This window comes from Phyllobates terribilis, unplaced genomic scaffold (assembly GCF_046119375.1).
Source record: "Phyllobates terribilis strain yellow unplaced genomic scaffold, ASM4611937v1 Scaffold_11__3_contigs__length_659146591, whole genome shotgun sequence".
Classification (NCBI taxonomy): Eukaryota; Metazoa; Chordata; class Amphibia; order Anura; family Dendrobatidae; genus Phyllobates; species Phyllobates terribilis.
Window position 1 is genome coordinate 276,119,978 of NW_027362771.1, and position 17,602 is coordinate 276,137,579.

Sequence of the window (17,602 nt, forward strand, 5' to 3'; positions counted from 1 at the left end):
CCATTTCAAAACTGTGCAGAAGGGTGCATAGGTCCCTGATCTGAGACCACTCCTCCAGCGTGATTTGCCCCACCTCTGGATCTCGTTGGCCCAGGCTATAAGTCAGAACGTATTGCACCAGGGCTTGTCGGTGCTGCCACAGTCGCTGCAACATGTGCAGAGTTGAATTCCACCGGGTAGGCACATCGCATTTTAGCCGGTGAAGTGGCAGGCCCAACGACTTCTGTAGAGATGTAAGTCGCTGAGCTGCGGGATGCGAACGGCGGAAGTGAGCACACAGCGACCGTGCCCTCTGCAGAAGGCCATCTAGTCAGGGATAGTGGGCTAAAAATTGCTGGACAACCAGGTTCAACACGTGAGCCATACAAGGCACGTGTGTGACATTGCCCCGGCGAAGGGCCGCACCCAGGTTTGCAGCATTGTCGCACACGGCCTTCCCTGGTTTCAGGTCCAGTGGAGACAACCATTCATGAAATTGGTTCTCCAGAGCTGACCACAACTCCTCAGCTGTGTGACTCACATTTCCCAGACATTTCAAAGTAAAAACCGCCTGATGACGTTGAGCCCTACTGCCAGCATAGTAAGGAGGTGTGCAGGATCCCTTCTGTGCAGTTAGAAAGCTTGTGGCATGACCAGACAGGCTTTGGGTGCAGGTGGAAGACCGAGAGGAGGTTGAGGAGGCAGAAGCAGTGGAGGAACTTTGACATAAAGAGGATTGACGCACAACTCGTGGGGACGGCAAGACTTGGACAGCAGTCCCTTGTCCTGCTGTCACCATAGTTACCCAGTGCCCAGTCAGCGACATGTAACGCCCCTGTCCATGCCTACTTGTCCAAGTGTCTGTGGTGAAATGCACCCTGTCACACACAGAGTTTCTCAAAGAAGCGGTGATGTTGTGTGCGACATGCTGGTGGAGCGCAGGCACACCTTTCTTTGAGAAGTAGTGCCGACTGGGCATCTGGTACTGGGGCACTGCGACGGACATAAGGTCTCGAAAATCCTCTGTGTCCACCAGGCGGAAAGGCAACATTTCTGTAGCCAAGAGCTTGCAGATGATGAAATTCAACCTCTTAGCTTTCTCATGGGTAGGAGGAAATGGTCTTTTACTTGACCACATCTGAGGGACCGAGGGCTGGCTATTGTGCTTAGACGGGGTTGATAAGGGTGTCCCCGGCAAACTGCCGGTCTGTAAGGAAGATGCAGGCCTACATGTTAGGTTGCCTTGATCCAAAGGTGGTGCTATCGATGTCGGACAGCGCTCAAAACCAGCTGGTGTTACCACCTCCAAAGAAAATGATGACCTGCCAATCACGCTGGCTGTTGCGGGTAAAGAGGTGGCAGGTCTGCGCCCCAAAACAGGTGTGACTGCTGTCCCCCCAGTCACAGAGGATGAAGAGGCCGCGGATGCACAAGATATGGCAGATGGTGGTTGGCCCGGCCGGCTAGGCCGCATTGTAGCACACTGAGCTTCCCACTGCAACTTATGCTTCATGTCCATGTGCCGGTTCATGCATGAAGTACTCAAACTATGTATTTTTTGGCCTCTACTTAGCTTTTGCTGACAAATGTTACAGATAACACGAGTTGGGTCATCTTTATCGATCTGAAAAAATGCCCAGGCTATGCAAGGCTTAGCACCCATGCGACCTGAAGAGCCACCACGACTTGTGGTGAGAGGCAGAGTTGTGTTTGAGGATGCAGTTGTTGACGTGCTTCCAGTACTACGTCTCTGTCCAGGAAGGCGCAACCTGACCTCGTCGTCAATAGCATCTTCCTCCACCTCCTCTGCTGACCTCATCTCTTGGCTGACTGTGGGTTGACAGTAAGTGGGATCTCCTACCTCATCATCATCACCCTGTGCGTTATCACACCCGTCGTCCTCAGAGCCAACCTGTTCCTGCCCTGACAAAAAAACTAAAGTTGTCGCTCCAATCAGGTATTTGAGTCTCATCATCGTCTTCCTCATTGTCTCCACCAACAGGAGTTACAGTTTGGGAATGAGGGTCTACATTATGGTCAGAACCTTCTGCGTCTGGTCCTGGATCCGATTCATAAAGATTCTGGGCATCAGTGCAGATCATTTCCTCGTCTGGATTCACAGAAGCGCTGGAGTCGACCTCTGATTCCCAGGCGATAGTATGAGTAAACAGCTCTGCAGACTCAACCATCTGTTCTACCTCATACTCAGACGGGCAGCTGGAGATTTGGGAGCTGTGAGGAAGCAAGTGCGATTGGGGTGACACCTTTGAGGACTGGAGTATTTGTGATGTTGAAGTTGATGTGGAGGAGAGCCCACTTAAAGGAGCACTTGATATCCGTTGAAGCACCTGCTGTTTTTGTGCCTCATCTGGAATTTGTAGCGATTGGCGTGGCCGTAAGAAAGGGATCTTATCACATTGTCCGCTAAAAGAAGTAGACATTTTAGTTTGGCTGGAAGATGGTCTTTCTTCTGCAGATGTAACTGTTGCTTTAACACCTACCCCACGGACACAACCTTTTTTCCCCTTCCCAACACGCATATTCCCCTTTCCACCAGCAGCAGGCCTTTTTCCACTCATTTTGGTGGTTAACTAATTCACAACTCTGGAGTTGTTTGCACAAAAAAACAATGGATGGGAACCGAGCAGAGCTGAGTGGCCAAACTGTGGTATTAGGCCAAAACTATTGGCTGGGTTAGATGCAGAAAAAAATTAGATTCAATTTGCAACCTGATGGAGGTCAGTATAGATGGACTAATAGAGAAAGTCCCACACACAGCTAGAAGCCCAAATATTTTTTCAGAGGTAGATGCAGAAAAAAAATATATTCAGTTTGCAACCTGATGGAGGTCAGTATAGATGGACTAATAGAGAAAGTCCCACACACTGCTAGAAGGCCAAATATTTTTTCAGAGCTAGATGCAGACAAAAAATTATTTTTAATTTGCAACCTGATGGAGGTCAGTATAGATGGAATAATAGAGAAAGTCCCACACACTGCTAGAAGGCCAAATATTTTTTCAGAGCTGGATGCAGATAAAAATTATTTTTAATTTGCAACCTGATGGAGGTCAGTATAGATGGACTAATAGAGAAAGTCCCACACACTGCTAGAAGGCCAAATATTTTTTCAGAGCTAGATGCAGACAAAAAATTATTTTCAGTTTGCAACCTGATGGAGGTCAGTATAGATGGAATAATAGAGAAAGTCCCACACACTGCTAGAAGGCCAAATATTTTTTCAGAGCTGGATGCAGATAAAAATTATTTTTAATTTGCAACCTGATGGAGGTCTGTATAGATGGATTAATAGAACAAGTCCCACACACAGCTAGAAGCCCAATATTTTTTCAGAGGTAGATGCAGAAAAAAAATATATTCAGTTTGCAACCTGATGGAGGTCAGTATAGATGGACTAATATAGAAAGTACCACACACTGCTAGAAGGCCAAATATTTTTTCAGAGCTAGATGCAGACAAAAAATTATTTTTAATTTGCAACCTGATGGAGGTCAGTATAGATGGACTTATAGAGAAAGTCCCACAAACTTCTAGAAGGCCAAATATTTTTTCAGAGCTGGATGCAGATAAAAATTATTTTTAATTTGCAACCTAATGGAGGTCAGTATAGATGGACTAATAGAGAAAGTCCCACACACTGCTAGAAGGCCAAATGTTTTTTCAGAGCTGGATGCAGATAAAAATTATTTTTAATTTGCAACCTGATGGAGGTCAGTATAGATGGACTAATAGAGAAAGTCCCACACACTGCTAGAAGGCCAAATATATTTTCAGAGCTAGATGCAGAAAAAAATTATATTCAGTTTGCCACCTGATGGAGGTCAGTATAGATGGACTAATAGAACAAGTCCCACACACAGCTAGAAGGCCAAATATTTTTTCAGAGGTAGATGCAGATAAAAATTATTTTTAATTTGCAACCTGATGGAGGTCAGTATAGATGGACTAATAGAGAAAGTCCCACACACTGCTAGAAGGCCAAATATTTTTTCAGAGCTGGATGCAGATAAAAATTATTTTTAATTTGCAACCTGATGGAGGTCAGTATAGATGGACTAATAGAGAAAGTCCCACACACTGCTAGAAGGCCAAATATTTTTTCAGAGCTGGATGCAGATAAAAATTATTTTTAATTTGCAACCTGATGGAGGTCAGTATAGATGGACTAATAGAGAAAGTCCCACACACTGCTAGAAGGCCAAATATTTTTTCAGAGCTAGATGCAGACAAAAAATTATTTTCAGTTTGCAACCTGATGGAGGTCAGTATAAATGGACTAATAGAACAAGTCCCACACACAGCTAGAAGCCCAAATATTTTTTCAGAGGTAGATGCAGAAATAAATTATATTCAGTTTGCAACCTGATGGAGGTCTGTATAGATGGATTAATAGAACAAGTCCCACACACAGCTAGAAGCCATATATTTTTTCAGAGGTAGATGCAGAAAAAAAATATATTGAGTTTGCAACCTGATGGAGGTCAGTATAGATGGACTAATAGAGAAAGTCCCACACACTGCTAGAAGGCCAAATATTTTTTCAGAGCTAGATGCAGACAAAAAATTATTTTTAATTTGCAACCTGATGGAGGTCAGTATAGATGGACTAATAGAGAAAGTCCCACACACTGCTAGAAGGCCAAATATTTTTTCAGAGCTGGATGCAGATAAAAATTATTTTTATTTTGCAACCTGATGGAGGTCAGTATAGATGGACTAATAGAGAAAGTCCCACACACTGCTAGAAGGCCAAATATTTTTTCAGAGCTGGATGCAGATAAAAATTATTTTTAATTTGCAACCTGATGGAGGTCAGTATAGATGGACTAATAGAGAAAGTCCCACACACTGCTAGAAGGCCAAATATTTTTTCAGAGCTAGATGCAGAAAAAAATTATATTCAGTTTGCAACCTGATGGAGGTCAGTATAAATGGACTAATAGAACAAGTCCCACACACAGCTAGAAGCCCAAATATTTTTTCAGAGGTAAATGCAGATAAAAATTATTTTTAATTTGCAACCTGATGGAGGTCAGTATAGATGGACTAATAGAGAAAGTCCCACACACTGCTAGAAGGCCAAATATTTTTTCAGAGCTAGATGCAGACAAAAAATTATTTTCAGTTTGCAACCTGATGGAGGTCAGTATAGATATACTAATAGAACAAGTCCCACACACAGCTAGAAGCCCAAATATTTTTTCAGAGGTAGATGCAGAAAAAAATTATATTCAGTTTGCAACTTGATGGAGGTCTGTATAGATGGATTAATAGAACAAGTCCCACACACAGCTAGAAGCCCAATATTTTTTCAGAGTTAGATGCAGAAAAAAAATATATTCAGTTTGCAACCTGATGGAGGTCAGTATAGATGGACTAATAGAACAAGTCCCACACACTGCTAGAAGCCCAAATATTTTTTCAGAGGTAGATGCAGAAAAAAAATATATTCAGTTTGCAACCTGATGGAGGTCTGTATAGATGGATTAATAGAACAAGTCCCACACACAGCTAGAAGCCCAATATTTTTTCAGAGGTAGATGCAGAAAAAAAATATATTCAGTTTGCAACCTGATGGAGGTCAGTATAGATGGACTAATAGAGAAAGTCCCACACACTGCTAGGAGGCCAAATATTTTTTCAGAGCTAGATGCAGAAAAAAATTATATTCAGTTTGCAACCTGATGGAGGTCAGTATAGATGGACTAATAGAACAAGTCCCACACACTGCTAGAAGGCCAAATATTTTTTCAGAGCTAGATGCAGACAAAAAATTATTTTTAATTTGCAACCTGATGGAGGTCAGTATAGATGGACTAATAGAGAAAGTCCCACACACTGCTAGAAGGCCAAATATTTTTCAGAGCTGGATGCAGATAAAAATTATTTTTATTTTGCAACCTGATGGAGGTCAGTATAGATGGACTAATAGAGAAAGTCCCACACACTGCTAGAAGGCCAAATATTTTTTCAGAGCTGGATGCAGATAAAAATTATTTTTAATTTGCAACCTGATGGAGGTCAGTATAGATGGACTAATAGAGAAAGTCCCACACACTGCTAGAAGGCCAAATATTTTTTCAGAGCTAGATGCAGAAAAAAATTATATTCAGTTTGCAACCTGATGGAGGTCAGTATAGATGGACTAATAGAACAAGTCCCACACACAGCTAGAAGCTCAAATATTTTTTCAGAGGTAGATGCAGATAAAAATTATTTTTAATTTGCAACCTGATGGAGATCAGTATAGATGGACTAATAGAGAAAGTCCCACACACTGCTAGAAGGCCAAATATTTTTTCAGAGCTAGATGCAGACAAAAAATTATTTTCAGTTTGCAACCTGATGGAGGTCAGTATAGATGGACTAATAGAACAAGTCCCACACACAGCTAGAAGCCCAAATATTTTTTCAGAGGTAGATGCAGAAAAAAAATATATTCAGTTTGCAACCTGATGGAGGTCTGTATAGATGGATTAATAGAACTAGTCCCACACACAGCTAGAAGCCCAATATTTTTTCAGAGGTAGATGCAGAAAAAAAATATATTCAGTTTGCAACCTGATGGAGGTCAGTATAGATGGACTAATAGAGAAAGTCCCACACACTGCTAGGAGGCCAAATATTTTTTCAGAGCTAGATGCAGAAAAAAATTATATTCAGTTTGCAACCTGATGGAGGTCAGTATAGATGGACTAATAGAACAAGTCCCACACACTGCTAGAAGCCCAAATATTTTTTCAGAGCTAGATGCAGAAAAAAATTATATTCAATTTGCAACCTGATGGAGGTCAGTATAGATGGACTAATAGAATGATGCTATGCCCAAAAGATTTTACTTCACTAGGTGCAGTAAAAAAATTGGTATTCTATAAACAGGTGGTATATCTTGCAACACAGATAGGCTACTCCACTGACTAACACACTCTGCAATCGGCCAAAAAGGATTAGCTTTGCTAGATTCAGCCAAATGCTGTGAAAAAAACTTGCACAGCACTGGCACAGACCTGCCTGGCAAAAACTGATAGGAACTGATGTAACCTAGTCCTGAAAAGGACTGCAATTACAATTAGTCTTTACTCCCACAATCTATCTATTTAAGAGCACAGACCTGCCTGATAAAAGTCGTAGGAAATGCTGTAACCTAGTCCTTAAAAGGACTGCAATCACAACTATTCCCTACTCCCAAGCTATCTGTAGATTTGTGCGAAAATTGGCTTGAAATTAACAAGGTATAGCGCACACAGCAACAGCGGTGCCGTCTAACACGCAGCTGCAGCAGTGAGAAAATGGTGGCGACGGGGAAAATGGCTTGGTCTTATAGGGCAAGAACATGTGACATACACTGCCAATGATACATGCCCTTGCTTGTGTGAAAAAAGCACTTCGCTCCGTGTGTGCGCTGCTGATAGGCTGACAGATTGCACCTCCCCACTGTAAATGCGGGAAAGAGAAAAAAAAATGGAGATCTTCATTATTCCTGCAGAGATCCATCCCCTGCCCCTGCCCCCACCCCGCTGTACACTCAAACTGCGTATTAACATTAATTTTCATCATTACTGAGAAAAAATCCAGTTATGATTTTGGTGCACGAACAGTTATCGAACATAACCTCGAACAGCCGAATTTTTCTCAAATCGTTCGTGTTCGCCGAACGGCTCGAACACCGCCCAAAACAGCTCGAATTTGAGATTGGCGAACAGTTCGAGTAGAACAACGCTCATCTCTAGCTAAGAGGAGACTTTGTGCAGCAGGCCTTCATGGTAAAATAGCTGCTAGGAAACCACTGCTAATGACAGGCAACAAGCAGAAGAGACTTGTTTGGGCTAAATAACACAAGGAATGGACATAAGACCAGTGGAAATCTGTGGTTTGGTCTGATGAGTCCAAATTTGAAATCTTTGGTTCCAATCACTGTATCTTTGTGTGACGCAGAAAAGGTGAACGGATGGACTGTACATGCCTGGTTCCCACCGGGAAGCATGGAGGAGGAGGTGTGATGGTGTGGGGGTGCTTTGCTGGTGACACTGTTGGGGATTTATTCAAAATTGAAGGAATCCTGAACCAGCATTTCTACCACAGCATCTTGCAGCGGCATGCTATTCCATCCGATTTGTGTTTAGTTAGACCATCATTTATTTTTCAACAGGACAATTACCCCAAACACACCTCCAGGCTGTGTAAGGGCTATTTGACCAAGAAGGAGAGTGATGGGGTGCTACGCCAGATGACCTGGCCTCCTCAGTCACCAGACCTGAACCCTATCGAGATTGTTTCGGGTGAGGTGGACCGCAGAGTGAAGGCAAAAGGGCCAACAAGTGGTAAGCATCTCTGGGAACTCCTTCAAGATTGTTGGAAGACCATTTCCGGTGACTACCTCTTGAAGCTCATCAAGCGACTGCCAAGAGTGTGCAAAGCAGTCATCAAAGCAAAAGGTGGCTACTTTAAAGAACCTAGAACATAAGACATATTTTCAGTTGTTCCACACTTTTTTGTTAAGTATATAATTCCACATGTGTTAATTCATAGTTTTGATGCCTTCAGTGTGAATGTACAATTTTCTTAGTCTTGAAAATACAGAAAAAACTTTAAATGAGAAGGTGTGTCCAAACTTTTGGTCTGTATTGTATGTACATATCTCCGTACTGTATGTTTACATGTCCGTGTTTCTGGAGTTGTATGTATGTTTGTAAGATTCATGTATGCAATAGTGTATTGTGGTGTATGTTTAAAAGATTTGTATATTTAGGGCACAACATTAAATCTACAGTATAAGCACTCGTTCAAATATGTGTTAGGGAATGGCATTTGTCTTCCCATGTTTAGGAAAAGACAAGTGAAATTAATCCTTCTGCAACGTGACGCAACTATGTCACTATAAGGCCGCCTTCATATGTCTGTGTTTCTTATACGTGTTGTATCATTTTTTTTAAGGATTCCACATGTATCCATTATAACCTATGGGAATGCTCACATGTCCATCTGTTTACACAGACCATGTGTCCGTGTGAACCACATGGAGATGTCTATTTTTTTCTGGCAGCACAAATGACAAGGGCCAATACGAGCCTATATGTCCCTGAAAAACATGTACTGCACGGATGGCATCGGTGTAGAGTCCGTGGGCTGTATGTGTTTAAAGGGAACCTGTCACCACAAAAAAAACGCTATTAACTTGTAGATATGTACATTTTTAAAATAAAAATGTATCATCCATGTTTTTCTGGTATGGATATAGAAAATGAAATTACAAAGCTTCTCCTCTACTTTCAATGTTAAAGGTAAACTGTCACCAGAAAAAATGCTATTAACCTGCAGATATGGTAATAATCTGCAGGTTAATAGTGGTACTAACCTGCCCGGCGCCCCTGGCCTTGACTGACAGCAGGCCCCAACGCAGAACCTGTGTCAGTCAGGGTTGGGGCACAGTTACTGCTGTCTGTTAGGAGGGCGGTTGCAGACAACTTTAATTTAATGGAACGCAACCGACCCCGCGGTCCGCAATGCAGCCTGGTGGACTGCTGCCGAACACTTTCCGGGTGGAAAGGAAGGCGACAACTTAAATGTAACCCTTCCGTGTTAACTTCACATGGGACCGGTTATAGCGGTACACTCTTTCTCCGATAGGTGCACGGAAGAAGAGCATCCGGCGACGAACCTACAAACTGCCTAACCTCTCCGTGTTAACTTCACACAGGAGGAGACTAATGGTTCACACTATCTCCAAGAACCGCAGGGAGATGTGTGATCGGGGAGAAGCAGTAGCCCTGTCTTCGATACAGGCGCTACGCTATGGGGAATGGCGCTAAAGCGGTTCACACAATCTCCAAGAACCGCAGGGAGACGTGAGACCGGAGAAGAAGTAGTAGCCCTGTCTTCGATACAGGCGCTACGCTATAGGAGTAGGCGCTAGTGTACGGGTGTGATTCCCGCCAGGTATTCATGCACTCAGCCGGCTTGCATACGGACTGAGCCGACCCGCTCAATATGGCTCTTAGAGGAGCTCCAGAGTGAAGCATGCACACACCAAACAACCAGCTCAAATGATCTGAGCGCGCCGCCATGTTTGTGGGCGGGCCTTTTAAAGATTAAGCCCTGCCCACTGTCGCACCATTGGTGACAACACCCGTGACCAATCAGGCGGTGCCAGGTCACCGGATCAGCTGGTTCCTGAACCACCAATCAGAGTCCGCCATGTCACGGACATGTTCAGTGCGGCGCATCTCGGACTTAGGCTGCCGGAGCCCCGACTCCCTCCGCAACCTATACTTCATAGTGCTAGGCACAAACACCCAAGATACGACCCGAGTATCTCGTGCACTAGCTAGGCGTTGGGACTGAAGGAAATGCTGTGCAACATCAGCCCTGGCTGGTCCTGAATGGGAGACCACAGAATCCTCAGATGGGATGCCTAACACTGTCACTATGTATACTCAGAGTGGTGACTGGACCAGTGCCAGTGCCGCCTGTGACTTATCAGCTCTCATCAGCTCCCAACAGCCCCCCTGTGACTCAGTTTTGGGTTGCTGATGGGTTGCCATGTGTTGCAGGTCGTCGTATGAAGCCCAGCCTTCAGCTGGAGATTCTAGGAAGATGTCACAATCAAAGTGCTGGGAAGTTATAACAGAACGCTCACTTTGTAGTGAATGCTGACTGGAATAGCTTCAAAACTGACACTATGACTGGAAGCGAGTGGCGGCAGGGAGAATACAATGTTGTTTTCTCTCTGTAGCCAAAAATTTTCCAGTAAACCAACTAACCAGTCTTTAAATACTTACCTGCAGATTTACCCTACATCTGCAGATAGTGTTTCTCAAGGTGACAAGCTAACTTTAAAGAGACGTCTAGAACATTTGCAGAATTTCACTGACTCTTAACTAGTGTTGAGCCACCCCCGTAGTGTTCGAGTTCGGTTCGGTCCTTCGAACACCGTTAAAACCAATGGCAGGCAAATAAAAACACATAGGAACACATAGAAAACACTTCAAAGGTGTCCAAAAGCTGACAAACTGCTCAGAAGACACCACTACCACATGGAAAAGTGACAAGTACATATAGTCATGCGAAAAGAAAAGAGGTGGAGGAGTAAAAGGAGGGGGAGACACAGATATAGGCTTGTCATGCCCTTCTAAAACCTAAAAAGTGCGAAGCCGACACGGCCAGTGCGTTCCTGCCCGTGCGACCTCTGGGTCGCCGGGTTTGTGCCAGAGCTGCGGTGGACCCTGACGGCCAGCCCCCCTCTCCTAATACTGGTGCCTGTCCGCTGTTGGGTCGAGCGAGCCCCCCTGCGGTGGAGGCAGGTCTAAGCTTTTTAATTTAAATTGTCTCTCTAATTTGAATGAGTACACTTTAAATACTTTTAGAAGGATCTATTGGAGGGCAAGTCTGATGCCAGCAGCCGCGGGAATTCCAGCTCCAGTAGCGTCCACTAAAGCTGCTGCAGTTAAAAAGCTTTTATAAGGATCGAGCTTGGCGGTCCACCGCAAGGCGTCCTACCGCCAGTCCCAGCCCCTGTGCCTTGGGGTGCCTCCCGATGCTCTTCACTGAGTGTCCCGGGGGCCCGAAGCATTACCTTTGAAAAAATTAAGTGTCCAAACTACAGGTGGTGTAGCTTGCTTAACAGCTGGGATAATCCGCTGACTAGCAGACACTGCTACTAGGCACAAAGTATTTCCTGGGCTAGATGCAGTTAAAAATTTGTAATTAGATACTCTCGTAGGATGCTGAGAAAGCATTCCATAGAGTCTCCTGGCACGCCATATATTATTCTCTTAAAAAGCTTGGGGTAGAGGTCTAGGGGACCCTTTTATAGGCAAAATCAGGGCCCTGTATCGCAATACGTCACCTAGGCTGAAGATAAATGGAATATTTTCATCACCTTTCATAATCACCAATGGGACAAGGCAGGGATGTCCTCTGTCCCCTCTCTTATACATCCTAGCGACGGAGCACCTGCTCTCATCAATTCACCATAACCCCAATATTAGGTAGATTGAGGTGGGAGGCACCGAGTACAACTGCTCTGCATTTGCTGATGATGTCCTAGTATATATCACTCAATCACATATATCCATCCCTGCTGTTATGGCTGAAATAGATCACTTTGTTACACGGTCAAATTTTAAAATCAATGCAGCGAAGTCTGAGGCCCTCGATGTCTCCCTCCCCAAATCCATACAGGATTCCATCCAGTCCAACTTTCCCTTTGCCTGGCCCTCACAGGGTATCAAATACTTAGGAATTCCTATTCATAGAGACCTCTCCCGTCTATGTTATCTTAATTTTGGGCCCTTTATTGAACAACTCCATACAGACCACGGTTGGCAAGTTAGAACTGTAAGATTCACTACGTGAACCACTGGTGTTTTGTGGAAAAGCACATGTACACTGTGTTCCAAATTATTATGCAAAAAGTGTTTAGGAGTGATAAGGTAAGAATTTTTTTGTTTGTCAGTTAAACTCATTGATGGTGATGTGTGTCAGGGCTCTTTATATCACTGTAAGCAATTGCAGACACCTGTGCTAATTAGTTTGGCAGGTGTGTCCAATGAAAGGCAAGACTACTTAAGAAGGCTGTCTCACATTATTAAGCAGCCTACATTTTCTGCCAAAATGGGAAAGAAAAAGGATGTGTCGGCTGCTGAGAAGCAACAAATTGTGGAGTGTTTAGGTCAAGGCATGACTACAATCAACATTGCCAAGACACTTCATCCTGATCATCTTACAATCATGAAGTATGTAGCTGATTCACAGTACACACGTATGCGTGCTGATAAGGGAAAATTGAGGAGTCTTTCCTACAGGCAATTACGTCAGGTTAAAAGAGCAGCGGCAAAAAAGCCTTGTCATAGTAGCAGACAAGTTTTTGAAGCTGCTGGTGCCTCCAACGTCCCCCGAACAACAAGATGCAGGGTCCTTCAGAGGTTTGCAGCTGTGCGTAAGTCATCCTGTCGACCTCCTCTATCCACTGTACACAAGCAGAAATGGCTCCAATGGGCCAAACAATACATGAAGACTGACTTCAAAACTGTTTTGTTCACCGAAGAGTGCAGTGCAACGCTCAATGGTCCAGATGGATGGAGTGGAGGATGGCTGGTTGATGGACACCCCATGCAAACACGGCTACGGTGCCAACAAGGAGGAGGTGGAGTAATGTTTTGGGCTGGAATAATGGGAAGAGAGATTGTTGGCCCCTTTAGGATCCCTGAAGGGGTAAAGATGAACTCCATAATGTATGTGGAGTTTCTCAAACAGTACTTCATGCCATGGTGCAAGAAGAAGAACCGTGAATTCCGCAGAAAGGTCATTTTCATGCATGATAATGCACCGTCTCATGCTGCACATAACACATCTGCATCTCTGGCTGATATGGGCATAAAAGGGAACAAACTTATGGTGTGATCCCCATGCTCCCCTGACCTCAACCCCATTGAGAACCTCTGGAGCATCATCAAAAGGATTGTCTATGATGGCGGGAGGCAGTTCACATCTAAGCAACAACTCTGGGAGGGTATTCTGTCCTCATGCAAAACAATTGAAGCAGAAACCATCCAAAACCTGACAAATTCAATGGAAGAGAGAGTTCAGAAGCTCCTTTCGAACAAGGGGTCCTATGTGCAAATGTAACATCACCTAGAATAAAGTTTTGAGTTGAAAACTGTTTGATTTCAGATTCTAATAACCTGCTAATGCTTATAATTTCAAAAATTACCATTTTTTTGTTCTTTGTTAAAATGAAAAGGTTGATCTAAGAGTGTGGGGGATCTAAGAGTGTGGCAACCCAGTAGTCAGGATTATTTCGAATTCTGACAATCTGAGGGTCATGTTGCAGGTATTGCAGCAAGAAGGAACTCATGTGTCTTGCGCATCTAGGAGCCCCAAAATTATTTTCCGGGCTAGATGCAGCTAAAAATTATTATTAATTTGAAAGCTGGTGGAGCTTAGTATAGATGGCCTAATAGAATCAGTACTGAAAACTGCTACAAGGCCCAAATTATTTTCCAACCAAGATACAGATAAACATGATTAGTAAGTTTAAATCTGGTGGAGTTTAGTTTAGATGGCCTAATAGAATAAGTACTGCAAACTGCTACAAGGCACAAATTATTTTCCAGCCATGATATAGATAAACATGATTAGTAATTTTAAATCTGGTGGAGTTTAGTATAGATGGCCTAATAGAATCAGTACTGCAAACTGCTACAAGGCCCAAATTATTTTCCAGCCAAGATACAGATAAACATAATTAGTAATTTTAAATCTGGTGGAGTTTAGTATAGATGGCCTAATAGAATCAGTACTGCAAACTGCTACAAGGCCCGAATTGTTTTCCAGCCAAGATACAGATAAACATGATTAGTAATTTGAAAGCGTAAAGCGGTTTGTGAGGTGATTTTAATAAATCATCAAACTTTTACTCTCCCCAAGATGACACAAGGGTAGAAAATTCCTTTCGGATCCATGATTTGTTCATCTTTATGAACGTGAGTCTGTCTACTTTATCAGTAGAGAGCCGCGTGCGCTTATCTGTCAGCACACCACCAGCAGCACTGAACACACGTTCAGACAGAACACTGGCTGCGGGGCATGAAGGGATTTCCAAGGCGTAAGTGGCGATCTCCGGCCATTTATCCAGATTGGAAGACCAAAAAGAGCAAGGGTCCAGTGACACAGTGATGGCTTCAATGTTTACTTGGAGATACTCCTGTACCATCGTCTCTAGGCGTTGACTATTTGTCAGACTTCTTGTCTCCTGTAGCCTTATAAAGGATGGGCTAAAAAAGTGGTGAAATGATTCCGCAAAATTGATGTTACCAGCAGATACTGTGTTTCTGTTACGTTTTGAGTGCTGAACACCCGACGGTCCAACGGTTGGCAAGTTGGAACTGTGAGATTCACTACGTGCACCACTGGTGTTTTGTGGAAAAGCACATGTGAGATTCTGCAACAGTCTCTGCTGATACTCCTGCATGCGTGCATCCCTTTCTATGGCAGGAATAATTTCTGCAAATTTACGTTTGCACCGGGGATCCAAGAGTGTGTCAACCCAGTAGTCAGGATCATTTCTAATTCTCACAATTCGAGGGTCATGTTGCAGGTAGTGCAGCAAGAAGGCACTCATGTGTCTTGCGCATCCAGGAGCACCAAGTCCCTGTTGTGTTGGTGGCAAGGTAACAATCATGCTTCCTTCCTCTGCCCTCTCCCCCCAACCTCGCACAACAGAAATGTGATCAAGGTCTCCCTCATCTGATGAGTTTTCTATCAGTTCGTCCTCCATTTCTTCCTGGGCTCCAGCACCTTCCTCACTAGTTTGGCTGCTACCATGCACTCTGGTAAAACCATCTCCCCCACCCTCACATGCCTGCCGCCTTGGTGCTGCCGACCGTCAGGACCTTGCAGATGTTAGCCCTTCCGCATACAATTCCTCCTCCTCTACTTCCTCCACCTCCTCTTGTGCCACCACCTGACTCCAAATTCTGTTTAACATGTGCTCCAGCATGAAAATAACCGGAATAGTCATGCTGATAATGGCATCGTCAGCACTAAACATCTTCGTCGCCATTTCAAAACTGTGCAGAAGGGTGGTGAGGCGGATGCACAAGATGTGGCATACGGTGGTTGGCCCGGTCGGCTAGGCCGCATTGAAGCACAGTGAGCTTCCCACTGTAACTTATGCTTCATATCCATGGGCCGGTTCATGCATGAAGTACTCAAACTATGTATTTTTTGGCCTCTACTTAGCTTTTGCTGACAAATGTTACAGATGACACGAGTTGGGTCATCCTTATCGATCTGAAAAAATGCCCAGGCTATGCAAGGGTTAGCACCCATGCGACATGAAGAGCCACCATGACTTGTGGTCAGAGGCAGAGTTGTGTTTGAGGATGCAGTTGTTGACGTGCTTCCAGTACTACGTCTCTGTCCAGGAAGGCGCAACCTGACCTCGTCTTCACTAGTATCCTCCTCCACCTCCTCTGCTGACCTCATCAACTGGCTGACTGTGGATTGACAGTAAGTGGGATCTCCAACCTTGTCACCATCACCCTGTGTGTTATCACACCCGTCGTCCTCAGAGCCAACTTCTTCCTGCCCTGACAAAAAACTCAAGTTGTCGCTCCAATCAGGTATTTGAGTCTCCTCATCGTCTTCCTCATTGTCTCCATCCACAGGAGTTACAGTTTGGGAACGAGAGTCTACATTATGGTCAGAACCTTCTGTGTCTGGTCCTGGATCCGACTCATAAAGATTCTGGGCATCAGTGCAGATCATTTCCTCATCTGGATTCACAGAAGGTCTGGAGCCGACCTCTCATTCCTAGGCTATAATATGAGTAAACAGCTCTGCAGACTCTACCATCTGTTCCACCCCATACTCAGACGGGCAGCTGAAGACTTGGGAGCTGTGAGGAAGCAAGTGCGATTGGGGTGACACCTCTGAGGACTGGAGTATTTGTGATGTTGAAGTTGAGGTGGAGGAGATCCCACTTAAAGGAGCACTTGATATCCATTGACGCTCCTGCTGTTATTGTGCCTCATCTGGAATTTGTAGCGATTGGCGTGGCCGTAGGAAAGGGATCTTATCACATTGTCCGCTAAAAGAAGTAGACATCTTAGTTTGGCAGGAAGATGGTCTTTCTTCTGCAGATGTTACTGTTGCTTTAACACCTACCCCACGGACTCAACCTTTTTTTTCCTTCCCAACACGCCTATTCCCCTTTCCACCAGCAGCAGGCCTTTTTCCACTCATTTTGATGGTTAACTAATTGACAACTCTGGAGCTGTTTGCACAAAAAACAATGGGTGGGAACCGAGCAGAGCTGAGTGGCCAAACTGTGGTATTAGCGCCAAAGTATTGGCTGGGTTAGCTGCAGTAAAACAATTTTATTACATACACAGGTGGTGGAGGATAGTATAGATGGACTAATAGAACAAGTCCCACACACTGCTACAAGCCAAAATATTATTTCAGAGCTAGATGCAGATAAAAATTATTTTTAATTTGCACCCTGGTGGAGGTTAGTATAGATGGACTAATAGAACAAGTCCCACACACTGATACAAGCCCAAATATTTTATCAGAGCTAGATGCAGATAAAAATTATTTTTAATTTGCAACCTGGTGGAGGTTAGAATAGATGGACTAATAGAACAAGTCCCACCCACTGCTACAAGCCCAAATATTTTTTCAGAGCTAGATGCAGATAAAAATTATTTTTAATTTGCAACATGGTGGAGGTTAGTATAGATGGAATAATAGAACAAGTCCTACACACTGCTACAAGCCCAAATATTTTTTCAGAGCTAGATGCAGATAAAAATTATTTTTAATTTGCAACCTGGTGGAGGTTAGTATAGATGGACTAATAGAACAAGTCCCACACACTTCTACAAGCCCAAATATTTTTTCAGAGCTAGATGCAGATAAAAATTATTTTTAATTTGCAACCTGGTGGAGGTTAGTATAGATGGACTAATAGAAAGAGTCCCACACACTGCTACAAGCCCAAATATTTTTTCAGAGCTATATGCAGATAAAAAGTATTTTTAATTTGCAACCTGGTGGAGGTTAGTATAGATGGACTAATAGAACAAGTCCCACACACT